Source organism: Bufo gargarizans, chromosome 10, assembly GCF_014858855.1.
Source record: "Bufo gargarizans isolate SCDJY-AF-19 chromosome 10, ASM1485885v1, whole genome shotgun sequence".
Classification (NCBI taxonomy): domain Eukaryota; kingdom Metazoa; phylum Chordata; class Amphibia; order Anura; family Bufonidae; genus Bufo; species Bufo gargarizans.
In genome coordinates this window covers 25116915-25130368 of record NC_058089.1, presented here as the reverse complement: position 1 = coordinate 25130368, position 13454 = coordinate 25116915, and positions in this window count along the sequence as shown.

Genomic DNA, 13454 nt, shown 5'->3' with positions numbered 1-13454 from the left:
GAGGCTGATGGAGGTTGGGGATCTGATGAGGGACTTATCTGAGGTCTGATGGAGCTTGGGGGTCTGATTTTGTTGTCTGATCTGGGGTCTGATGAAGAATAGGGATCTGATTTGGGGGACTGATGAGGATTGGGGGTTCTAATCTGAGGTATGCTGAAAAATATTTTTTTCTTATTTTACTCCTCTAAATCCTAGGTGCGTCTTATAGTCCTCTCCGTCTTATAGTCAGAAAAACAGAAGATCAAATACTTATGCAGTGCCATGGAGCAAGGGTACTTAGGACTATGGACGTTTGCTCTTATTGCTACTATGAAAAGTCTTCAACTGACTACTTTAGAGCCCTTGGAAGGGCTAACACTGTGATTTATGCTCACTTGTGTTCACTTATACTGTTTCATCTTGTTGAACTCCATTTTACAAGTTTATTGTCATATATTCTACTCATTTGCACCATTATTGTACTACAGTATATCTACACTATATCTGCACAAGAGGAGACAAGGAAAGCTCTGGTGGCACTGCAAAGAAGAATCATTAAGTGTCCAAATGCACAGAACTTGCTTTATTCATGACAATTTGGGCATTTCGGGGCCAGACTGGTCCCTTCGTCAGGTAAGTGCACCAATGGTTAGTAAAACGCAGCAATACAGGTTAAAAGGTAGTCACCAGAGCTTTTCTTGAGCTATCTGTGCACTCCAAGGTCCTTGAGCCTGGCGGGAAGGTGAGCAGCAGCAAAGATTTCTTATTCTGTTACATGCTCTTCAAGCTGTTGTGCGTTCAGGTGGGCGGCTCTCCGTTCTCCCTCCTGTAACTCCATCCGTACAATCCTTCACATTCTGTTCTCCTCTTTTTTTTTCTTATACACTATATCTGCACTATATCTATATCTGCACTGTGGAATGGGTTAATGCACGGCCAGCTAGTACTGAGAGACTTTGTGACTTTCTATGTGTGCACTGAGAAGTAAAAAATCTTCCACAGTTACTATAACGGACTATGCACAGATTTGGAGGGGGAAAAATCTGACACACTGACTGACTGGTTTGGCTCTGTTGTTTACATCTGAAGACTTGTTTATGTCTGGAAAACCTGCTAAGGCTACTTTCACACTTTCCGGTATTGAGATCTGGCAGAGGATCTCAACAACGGAAAAAAATACGTTTCCGTTTAGTCCTAATGCATTCTGAATAGAAAGATTGTTTCAGGATGCATCAAGATGTCTTCAGCTCCGGTAGCATTTTGTTTTGTGACCAGACACTGCAAGCTATGGTTTTGTGTCCGGTCATAAAAAAAAAAAAAAAAAGATTTTATAGGAGCCTAAAAAACAGTATCAATCACCCATTGTCTTTCAATGTATTTAGTGACGGATTTTTCGTTTTGATTCCACACAACTGCATCCTAACAGAACGGATTCATCCTGATGTGTAATCAAAACGGATCCGTTTAATTCCGGTATTGAAATCCTCTGCCGGATCTCCATACCAGAATTAACGCAAGTGTGAAACTAGGCTTAATTATTCCCATAGACTTGTATTGAAACTGTATACAAGTCCGTGACAGACTGAAATTGCAACATTGTTTAGGCTGTGCTTCTCCACTCCACTCAACCCCTCCCACTAAAAGGTTCTAGTTCAGCTAAAACTGTATATAAGGAGAGCAGTCGGAGCCCCTGTTTGTCTGCAGAAAGGGACCAATGCTTAGTAGGAGAGACTCTGCCAGACTGCATGAGTGACCAGAAGAAGATGGGGATACTCTGCCGCAGACCTTGGGTTACCAGCCCTTTGACCATAGGGTCAGCCAAACAACTGGGTTACCAGCCCATTGACCATAGGGCCAGCCAAACAACTGAGCCACCAGCCCTTTGACCATAGGACCAGCCAACCAACTGAGCCACCAGCCCTTTGACCAGAGGGCCAGCCGAACAACTGAGCCACAGACCAGGCCACCAGCCCTTTGCCCAGGGAATCAGTCTTCTGAGATAGAGAAGGACAGCTAGCTCAGGCCTTTCCTCAGCACAGCCTTTCCTCAAGGATACTGGAGAAGCCAGCTCAGTGCCTTGCCTGTCTTTTTTGCACTTGATTTCCTTCTGTAGAGAAGCACACTGGTTTACTACAAACCCTAACTCTCTGGACTCAATCCCCCTTGGGATGTATCAGGCCTTACCATCCCTTCCGGAAAGTAACACGATGTGACACTTTGACAGTCCAGACACTGCACTTACAGCTGAATGTCTGTTATAATGTATCCAGTTCAGGCAGTCCTTTGTCAGCCTGGACTTCTGCGGTAACACATTGTAGCAAACCCTCTGTATAGGAGAGAGATTTGTGCTTTTGATGTGTTAAACTCTCAGAAGATTATCTAGACTGCATATATTCTACCAATTTCCGCCTCTGGATGTAATAAAAATGTTTCCCTTTTTCTGCCAGAAAGCTGATATCTTAAAGATTCAGAGGAGTTAAACTATGAAGATGATGAAGCTGTATAACATTTCATTACGCAATAGTCTCCATTCCTCATGACTTTGTAGACTAGTTTTTAACACTGTGCCCACTGCCTTGTTTTCAGCAAGGATGGACCCATGTCAACTAATCAGGAACTGAAAGTGTGTACGCGAGCTAAGTAGAGTGAATAAACTGCAGCTTTTATTACGTAACACGTGGTGAATCACCCACAAGAGTATAGCAGCAGTAACACTATTATTATTATTTCCTGTTTTTTATATGGCATATACTGCCGTGGACACTTCTTTCCCTGTCTGTATTGAGGCTAATGTATTATTTTCTTAACCCCTTCAAGACCAAGCTAGTTTTTACCTTCAGGACCCTGCCATTTTTCACCTTAAGGACCAGGCCATTTTTAGCAAATCTGATATGTGTCACTTTATGTGGTAATAACTTTAAAACGCTTTTACTTATCCAGGCCATTCTGAGATTTTTTTCTTGTCACATATTGTACGTCATGACAGTGGTAAAATTGAGTAAAAAAATATCATTTTTATTTATAAAAAAAATAAAAAATTTAAGAAAAAATTTGAAAAATTAGCAAATTTCCAAATTTCAATTTCTCTACTTTTATAATAGACAGTAATACCTCCAAAATTTTTTATAACTTTACATTTCCCATATGTCTACTTCATGTTTGGATGATTTTGTGAATGCTGTTTTATTTTTTGGCTTAGAAGTTTAGAAGCAAATCTTGAAATTTTTTAGAAAATTTCCAAAACCCACTTTTTAAGGACCAGTTCAGGTCTGAAGTCACTTTGTGAGGCTTACATAATAGAAACCACTCAGAAATGACCCCATTTTAGAAACTACACCCCTCAAGGTATTCAAACCTGATTTTACAAACTTTGTTAACCTTTTTAGGTGTTCCACAAGAATTAAAGGAAAATGGAGATGAAATTTCAGAGTTTCACTTTTTTGGCAGATTTTCCATTTTGATCCATTTATTCCAGTAACAAAGCAAGGGTTAACATCCAAACAAAACTCTATATTTATTACCCTGATTCTGTAGATTACAGAAACACCCCATATGTGATCGTAAACCGCTGTATGGGCACATGGCAGGGCGCAGAAGCAAAGGAATGTCATATGGTTTTGGGGGACCATGTCACATTTGAAGACACCCTTATGCACCCCTAGAGTAGAAACTCAAAAAAATTACCCAAGTTTTGGAAACTACAGGATAAGGTGGCAGTTTTGTTGGTACTATTTTAGGGTACATATGATTTTGAGTTGCTCTATATTACACTTTTTTGAGGCAAGGTAACAAAAAATAGCTGTTTTGGTACCATTTTTATTTCTTGTTATTTACAATGTTCATCTGACAGGTTAGATCATGTGGTATTTTTATAGAGCAGATTGTTACAGATGCGACAATACATTTTTGGTTGTTTGTTTCAGTTTTACATAATAAAGCATTTTTGAAAAAAAATATTTTTTTAGTGTCTCCATATTCTGAAAGCCATAGTTATTTTTTATTTTTGTGCAACTGTCTTATGTAGGGTCTCATTTTTGCGGGATGAGATGACGGTTTTATTGGTACTATTTTGGAGTGTGTATGACTTTCTGATCGCTTGGTATTACACTTTTTGTGATGTAAGGTGACAAGAAATGGCTTTTTTTACACCGTTTGACAGCCGCTCTGACATGAGCATTGGAGCATTGTATTATGTAGGGCAAGGGCTGTTTGTTCATATTTTAAACACTGCTAGGCGGAGGCTTCTGCCTAGCAGTGTTCCCAGTGATGTCACTGATGGGCGGGCTTTAAAAGGCTTCTGTCAGCCCACTAAACCGTTTTTTTTTTTGGTTAATAATAATCCCTACACTATACATAAGCTAAATATTCATTTTGGTTCTGTAGATTTTGTTAAAAAGCTATTTTTATAATATGTAAATTACCTTGCTACCAGCAAGTAGGGCGGCTACTTGCTGGTAGCAGCCGCATCCTCCGCTGCTAATGACGCCCCCTCCGCTGTGTGATTGACAGGGCTAGGGAATGGGATGGATGGATGGATGGATGGATATCTAGATTTCCTATATTCCCTGGTCAAATTCCAAGGCTTGTTGGAAAGTTGAATCTTGACTCATAGGGAGCCACTTCCAATAGGTGGCACTGGTGAGATGGTCCTCTTTCTTGGGAGATACTTCTTTTCATATTGCTGTCTAATGGAGCATTGCCAATAAGTCTCCGCACAGGACAGGAGATTCAGCACCCTGCCTCAACTGTGGCCCATACTGCAGAAGAGAATAGTCCTTTCTATTGATGGGTGCGAGAAAATGTGGACTGCACAGGAAGGTTATCTGTATTTTGCAGATCTGTTGGCTGCGAACCGGAATATGGACGCGACCGTGTGCATGAAACCTAAGATAAAGGGGGTTGAGTCCAGCATGAGACTAAGGCTCTGGTCTCCATGAGCCCTTTAGCATCCACAGGGGTTATAGACCGTGGTTGTCTCTCTAAAATACAACATACTGTATAAAATACTATAACTAATACTATGAAGGAGTACATAATAAGTCATCATAGCTTTTTTCATGTATTAGTCATTCAAGATGAGGTTTTGTGCAGCATGACTAGCATCTTTCTCTTCCTCGGCCGATTGCTGAGAATATACAGAGGCCTCTGCACACATTTCATTCTGAGTCATATGAATGCTATCGGTACTGACCACAAAGCTTTGAAAATCTACCTAATTTCTGTTTCCTCCTTATTTCTCACTAAGTTTCCACCCACTGATCTGCATGGCAGATTTGGCAAAACCATTGCAGCAATGTGGATGAGATTTAAAGAAATGTTATCTGTAGACTGCAAAAAACTCCACAGCATAAATTGGCCCACAATGTGGATTTTAACCCCTTAAGGACACAGCCTTTTTACACCTTAGGACCAGGCCATTTTTTGCAAATCTGACCAGTGTCACTTTAAGTGCTGATAACTTTAAAACGCTTTGACTTATCCAGGCCATTCTGAGATTGTTTTTTCGTCACATATTGTACTTCATGACACTGGTGAAATGAAGTCAAAAAAATAATTTTTTTTGCACCAAAAAATACCTAATTTAACAAATTTTTGGAAAAATTAGCAAATTTCAAAGTTTCAGTTTCTCTACTTCTGTAATACATAGTAATACCCCCAAAAATTGTGATGACTTTACATTCCCCATATGTCTACTTTATGTTTGAATTGTTTTGGGAATGATATTTTATTTTTTGGGGATGTTATAAGGCTTAGAAGTTTAGAAGCAAATCTTGAAATTTTTCAGCAATTTACAAAAACTACATTTTTAGGGACCAGTTCAGGTCTGAAGTCACTTTGCGAGGCTTACATAATAGAAACCACCCAAAAATGACCCCATCTAAGAAACTACACCCCTCAAGGTATTCAAAACTGATTTTACATACGTTGTTAACCCTTTAGGTGTTGCACAAGAGTTATTGGCAAATGGGGATGAAATTAGCAAATTTCATTTTTTTGTCTAATTTTCCATTTTAACCCATTTTTTCCACTAACAAATCAAGGGTTAACAGCCAGACAAGACTGTATCTTTATTGCCCTGACTCTGCCGTTTACAGAAACACCCAATATGTGGCCGTAAACTACTGTACGGCCACACAGCGGGGCGTAGAGGGAAAGGTGCGCCGTTTGGTTTTTGGAGGGCTGATTTTTATGGACTGGTTTATTTACACCATGTCCCATTTGAAGACCCCTGATGCACCCCTAGAGTAGAAACTCCCTAAAAGTGACCCCATCTAAGAAACTACACCCCTCAAGGTATTCAAAACTGATTTTACATACGTCGTTAACCCTTTAGGTGTTGCGCAAGAGTTATTGGCAAATGGGGATGAAATTTGCAAATTTCATTTTTTTGTCTAATTTTCCATTTTAACCCATTTTTTCCACTAACAAATCAAGGGTTAACAGCCAAACAAGACTGTATCTTTATTGCCCTGACTCTGCCGTTTACAGAAACACCCAATATGTGGCCGTAAACTACTGTACGGCCACACAGCGGGGCGTAGAGGGAAAGGTGCGCCGTTTGGTTTTTGGAGGGCTGATTTTTATGGACTGGTTTATTTACACCATGTCCCATTTGAAGCCCCCTGATGCACCCCTAGAGTAGAAACTCCCTAAAAGTGACCCCATTTTGGAAACTACGGGATAAGGTGCCATTTTTTTTGCGGACTATGTTTAGGGTAAATATGATTTTTGGTTGCTCTATATTACATTTTTGTGACGCAAGGTTACCAAAAATTGAAATTCTGAAATTTCATCTCCATTTGCCATTAACTGTTGAGGAACACCTAAAGGGTTAATGAAGTTTGTATAATTAGTTTTGAATACCTTGAGGGGTGTAGTTTCTTAGACGGGGTCAGTTTTGGGGAGTTTTTACTCTAGGGTGCATCAGGGGGGCTTCAAAAGGGACATGGTGTCAATAAAAAAGGCCATCAAAATCGGCCTTCCAGAAACCATGTCGGTCCTTTCCTTTTGCGGCCTCCCTTTTACTGATACAGCAGTTTACGACCACAAATGTGGTGTTTCTGTAAACTGCAGTATCAGGGTAATAAATATTACGTTTTGTTTGGTTGTTAACCCTTGTTTTGTTACCGGAAAAAACGGATTGAAATGGAAAAGTGCCAAAAATAGCGGTTTTGGCACCGTTTTTTTTTTGTTTTTTTTAACTGTGTTAATCTGGGGGGTTAGGTAATGGGATATTTTTATAGAGGAGATTCTTACGGACGCGGCAATACCTAATAAGTCTACTTTTTTTTTACAATTATTTAGGTTTTTGACTATATTATCTTTTTTGATACAAATCTTTTTTTGGGTATCTCTAAAGTCTAAGGGTCATTTTTTTATTTTTTATTTTTATCCAATTATCTCATGTGGGGACTCATTTTTTGCGGGATGAGCGGACGGTTTTATTGGCACTATTTTGGGGGCTATATGACTTTTTTATCGCTTGCTATTAAACTTTTTGTTATGTAGGGTGACAAAAAAAATCTTTTTTTGCACCTATTTTTTATTTATTTTTTGACCGTGTTAATCTGGGGGGTTAGGTCACGGGGTATTTTTATAGAGGAGATTCTTACGGATGCGGCAATACCTGATAAGTCAACTTTTTTTACAATTATTTTGGTTTTAGACTATATTATCTTTTTTGATTCAAATTTTTTTGGGGGTATCTCTAAAGTGTAAGGGTCATTTTTGTAAAAAAAATTTTATCCAATTATCTCATGTGGGGGCTCATTTTTTGTGGGATGAGCGGACGGCTTTATTGGCACTTTTTGGGGGGCTATATGACTTTTTGATCGCTTGCTATTAAACTTTTTATTATGTAAGGTGACAAAAAAAAACATTTTTTGCACCTTTTTTTTTTTTTTTTCCTTGACCGTGTTAATCTGGGGGGTTAGGTCATGGGGTAGTTTTATAGAGGAGATTATTACCGACGCGGCGATACCTAATATGTCTACTTTTAATAAATTATTTTAGTTTTTTTTGGGTGTCTCAAGTCTGAGAACCAGTTTTTTTTTATCCGATGTCAGTGCTAAATTGGGATATAAATTTAGTACTCCATGGAAGTGTGATACTCCCTGAAGCAACCGTCAATGCAGAGGCCCGGATGATCGGGGCAAGTGTCGCACTGAGTAGTCGTGTCCTTCCGTATCCCCCTCCTGCGACACACTCTGCACTTTTTTTGGGTTCGTCCCTTCTTTCCAGTATGGGGGACCACACCTGGAAAGTGTTGGCCAGGGACGATCCGGGCACCTACAGTTCCCGAGGTACTCCGGCCTGCTCTTTCCCGGTCCGAAAAGATCAGGGCCTTGAGGACTGCCTCATAGAACTGGAGGAATGTCCCTGTGCTGCCAGCGCTTCGGGATAGTACAAAAGAGTTGTACATGGCAACCTGCACCAAGTAGACCGCAACTTTTTTGTACCATGCCCGGGTTTTGCGCATGGCGTTATGTGGCTTGAGGACTTGATCAGAGAGATCAACTCCTCCCATATACCGATTGTAAGCGACGATACAATCGGGCTTGAGGACCGTTGCCGCGGTACCTCGCACAGGGACAGGGGTGATGCCGTTACCATGAATTGTGGACAGCATAAGGACATCCCTCTTGTCCTTATACCTGACCAGCAACAGGTTTCCAGTGGTAAGGGCACGGGTCTCACCCCTGGGGATAGGTACCTGGAGGGGGTGGGCAGGGAGGCCGCGTTGATTTTTCCGCACGGTTCCACAAGCGGACGTGGATCTGGCGGCAAGGGACTGGAACAAGGGGATACTGGTATAAAAGTTATCCACGTAAAGGTGGTAACCCTTATCCAGCAGTGGGTACATAAGGTCCCACACAAGTTTCCCGGTAACACCCAGAGTGGGGGGACATTCTGGGGGTTGAATCCGGGAATCTCGCCCCTCGTATACACGAAATTTGTAAGTGTACCCTGAGGTACTCTCACAAATTTTGTATAGCTTCACGCCATACCTCGCCCGCTTGGAGGGCACATACTGGCGGAAAATGAGTCTCCCCTTGAACGCAATGAGAGACTCATCAACCGCGACCTCTCTTCCAGGTACATAGGCCTCCATGAATTTGGCCCCAAAGTGATCGATGACCGGCCGTATCTTGTACAGACGGTCATGGGCAGGATCACCTCGGGGGGGGACATGCTGCATTATCGGAATAATGCAGACATTTCCGGATGGCCTCAAACCGGGAGCGTGTCATGGCTGTACTGTAAAGTGGGGCCTGGTATAGGACGTCCCCACTCCAGTACAGCCTGACACTGGGTTTTTTGACCAGGCCCATATGCAGCACGAGGCCCCAAAATGTCCTCATTTCGGCTGCACTGACCGGCGTCCAGCCACCGGGCCTGGCCAAAAAGGAGCCCGGGTGTTGAGCGACGAACTGTTGGGCGTACAGATTCGTCTGCTCCACCATCAGATTTACCAGTGGGTCACTGAAAAAATGACAAAAAAAGTCATATTCAGTGTAGCCCACTGTGGAAATCTGGATTCCTGATTGGCCTACAAAATCAGGAATCACAGGCTCGTATCGCTCTGGGCTACACCAGACAAGTTCACCGGCAGGGGGCTCCGGTGGATTTAACTGGTGGGCCGGGAAACCAGTACGAGCCCCAGAGCTGCTCGTACTAGTGTGGGCCACAGGGTCCCTAACATGGCGGTCCCCTTGCTCCGCCTGGCGGCGTCTCCGCCGCCTTGGGGGCTCATCATCATCGCTAGATGATGAGGAGGATGCGGATGACAACAGGAATGTGGGGTCATCCTCATCCTCACTGGGACTCTCGGAGTCAGAGGCAATCTGGGCGTATGCCTCCTCGGCCGAGAACGTCCGGCGGGCCATAAGGGAGTGTGTGTCTGCGTGTATATGTGCGTGTGTGTAACTCTTTATTTTGTGTGCGTGTGTGTGGGGGCACGGGTGTTCACGAACTCACCCTAAAACTAACAGAAAAAAAATAAAATAAACTAACTAAAAAAAGGGCAAAAAATGTGGGGAAAAAAATTCAAAACCGCTGATCAACCGTCCGAAGTTGATCAGCGGTGGGGTGTGCGATGCGCTAACAGTGGCCGGACACTAAGTGCCGGCCACAGTCAGCGTACACGAAAAAAAAAAAAATGCACCCCAAAAAAGGTGTGGGGGGGGCAGGGGGGGGGGGGGGAAGTGGCAGCACCCCTGGGGGGTCTAGGGTCACACAGCTGTGCTGTGGACCCCAGACACCCTAACTTAGGGTGATGCAATCAAAGTTCAGAAACTAACTTTCCCTTTTTTTTCCCTGCCTAAACCAAACTTTCCCTAGCTGTCCCTATGTACCTGATGGGGTCCTGGGGGGCACAGATCGGGTCCTGGGGGGCACAGATCGGGTCCTGGGGGGCACAGATCGGGTGCAGGCAGACACGTGCAGGCAGCTCCTCTCTCCTCCGGCTCCGGAACACAAAAGGAGGAGGAGAGGAGCGCCTGCCTCTTTTGAATCTGCCGCCGGACCGCCCACAGACCAATCAGAAAGCGATCCTGAGTGGTGATGTCACCATCACCACTCAGGATCGCTGGATGGTGATTGGTGGGATGAAATCACACCACCATCACCATCCTGTTCCGGGTTATCGGGACTTCAGAGACCCGAATAACCCGGAAACGCAGAAAACCGCAGGTCTGAATTGACCTGCGGTTTTCTGCGATCGCATACATGGGGGGGTCACCGGACCCCCCGGCGCATTTGCTCCAAGTGCCTGCTCAATGATTTGAGCAGGCACGGGGTTCCGATCACCGCCCGCCGTGCGGCGGTGATCGAAAATGCACAGGGCGTACATGTACGCCCTGTGTCCTTAAGAGGTTAAAGGGAGTCTGTCACCAGGAAATTCACTGATAAACCAGACACAGTGGGGGAGATTTATCAAACTTGTATAAAGTAGAACTGGCTTAGTGGCCCATAGCAACCAATCAGATTCCACCTTTCATTTTTCACAGCTCCTTTGGAAAATGAAAGGTGGAATCTGATTGGTTGCTATGGGCAACTAAGCTAGTTCTACTTTATACCAGTCTGATAAATCTCACCCAATGCCCTGTAGGGTTAGTTCTGCTGAATGTAATGATACCTTTAACTTGGTGATTTGTTGCTTCATTCTGGAGACAAAATACTTTTAATCCATATGCAAATGAGCAGTTAAGTGCACTGAAGGTGGCACCAAGCAACTCCGTGCACCCTTGCTCCTCCTGCTTCCTTTGCAAGATCCTCCCTCTCCTTCTTGATTGACAGGTTCCGACAAGATGACTATGCGGGAATCTGGCTCTCTCAATCAAGAGATGGAGGCTGTCTGAGGAGCACGGGTGCACAGAGTGGGTGGGCCTGCCCTTGGGTCACTTAACTGCTCATTTGCATTTGGGTTAAACGTACTTTTTCTCCAGAATGCAGAAACCGATCATAAGTGAAAGGTATCATTACGTTCAGCTGAGCTAGCCCTACAAGATATTGGGGGAGATTTAACAATCTGTGTGTTTGTTACTTTTTAAAAGGGACTTTTGGAAAAAAAAAAAAGCTACAAATGCCTCTTTTTGGCCTGGCCCCTTTTCCAATAAGGTTCGTGGTCAACAGTTGAGACAAATTTATCTTCATTTTGAACCAGCTTTCCTATTCAGAGACTGAAATATTTACTACTTCTGCTACAGAAAGAGCAAGAGAGAGAAGGAAGACAAGAACTTGGAATCTGCATGGCTAAGCATAAAAGGCAGCAAGGTAACCTGAAATTACAGCTATACAGACTGTGCTGCTTGTAAGGGATTACAGTTAAGACACCCATCGCACTTAACTGCATCCTGGCCAGACAAGCCTCTAAAACCTTTATCTCGCAGTGGACACTACAGCCACAATTGCCAGATTACAGTTGCTAATAAGAGATTTTTGGGAGAGAAACTTTAGCAAGATGCCACACCAAAGAGTATCCTTATCTACCACTTTGCCAGAGTCCGAACCTCACTATCTGGGAAAAGGTTTTGCACTGTGTACAGATTATTATTAGATGTACTACAACTGTTACTACAACTGTTTATTCTTCTACCTCTGGACTGTTTTCCTGACTCCTACCACATTATACACTGACCATTGAACTACTACATCTCCTGCCAGGCACCCATACAACCCCCAACATCAAAGGCATCCCAAACTACCATCCGGCAGAAGCTTCAGCTGCAGGGAAGAAAGGATGCACCCTCCTCTCACTGCACCGACCCTTGGCAGCAATGACCTGATGGAGACCACTGTGACGCATCCTATGGTCAGAGCCACCACCACTCCCATCCTCCGCATCAGCTCCTCAATGGCTCGCTGCAGAAGGGTTTACTTAAAACATGATTATGGGTTCCCCAGAAGACAGCAACGGCGAAACAAAAAGTCATCTTTACAGCAGGGATGGGTAAGTTATAGGGACTTGCCAGGAGGTTAACAGTTTAGGTTCCTCCATGGGACTATTGGTTTAGAGGGACAGTTTTTATACTGGTGTCGATAGCTGCTAGTCCTAGTCGGCACAATAAGAGCCAGATGCAGCTTTACAGACATCTAGCATTCCAGGAGGGTGTCACTATTCACATAATCTTCACACATTTTCTGTGGTAGGGGAAGGGGGTTTGCATTAGAAAAATAGATATTTTGACATTATTTACGGTATTTTAATTACATATTATAGCAATGACATTTTGATGAATGGACATAGAGCACTGCAGCTGGAGAACACAGAAGAGGGCCAAAACTACTATCCCACTTAGGACCCCATTAAGTCATGAGTCAGCTCTTCTTGGCATCTGTTGTGCATTACTTTTATCAGTCTTAGCATAATTTAGGTTATTCTGCAGTTAGTACTGTTTAAGCATGGGATAGTAAGGGGATGATAGATGTAAAATAATTTTCCTAATTTTTTTTTCAGTTTTTCCGCAATGTATGTGCTTGCGTATTAGAGGTTTACATGCCCATCTTCAGATCCGAACTGACTAAAAAGCCCCAAAAGCTTAATTAGACATATTCAGGGAGATTTACTAAACTAAATGCACCAATATTCTGCCTCAATGTGCACCAAAAAATTAGCGTACATGCCTTCCACCACATACATTATGTGGTAAAATTATCATGAGAGGAACATTCGAATTTATCAGGAGTCTGTGTTGGGGTACTTTGCACCAAATTTATCAAATGTATCATGTTGCTTGTTAAATTTGGTGTGTCTTTAAACGGAGCACTTTTCCCTAGTTTTTCTACACCCCCCAACTTTTTTGCAACTTAAAAAAAAAACTCCCCAGTGATAAATCTGGAGTGAAACTACCGTAATTGAAATAGCTAATCAGACTTACCTTCCCACCACTTTTTAAAACCTGAGTGATGTAAAACATGTGAGCCCCTATTTTTTGACATTTTTTAAGCCAGAATTCTGGAGTGCAGGGTATGAT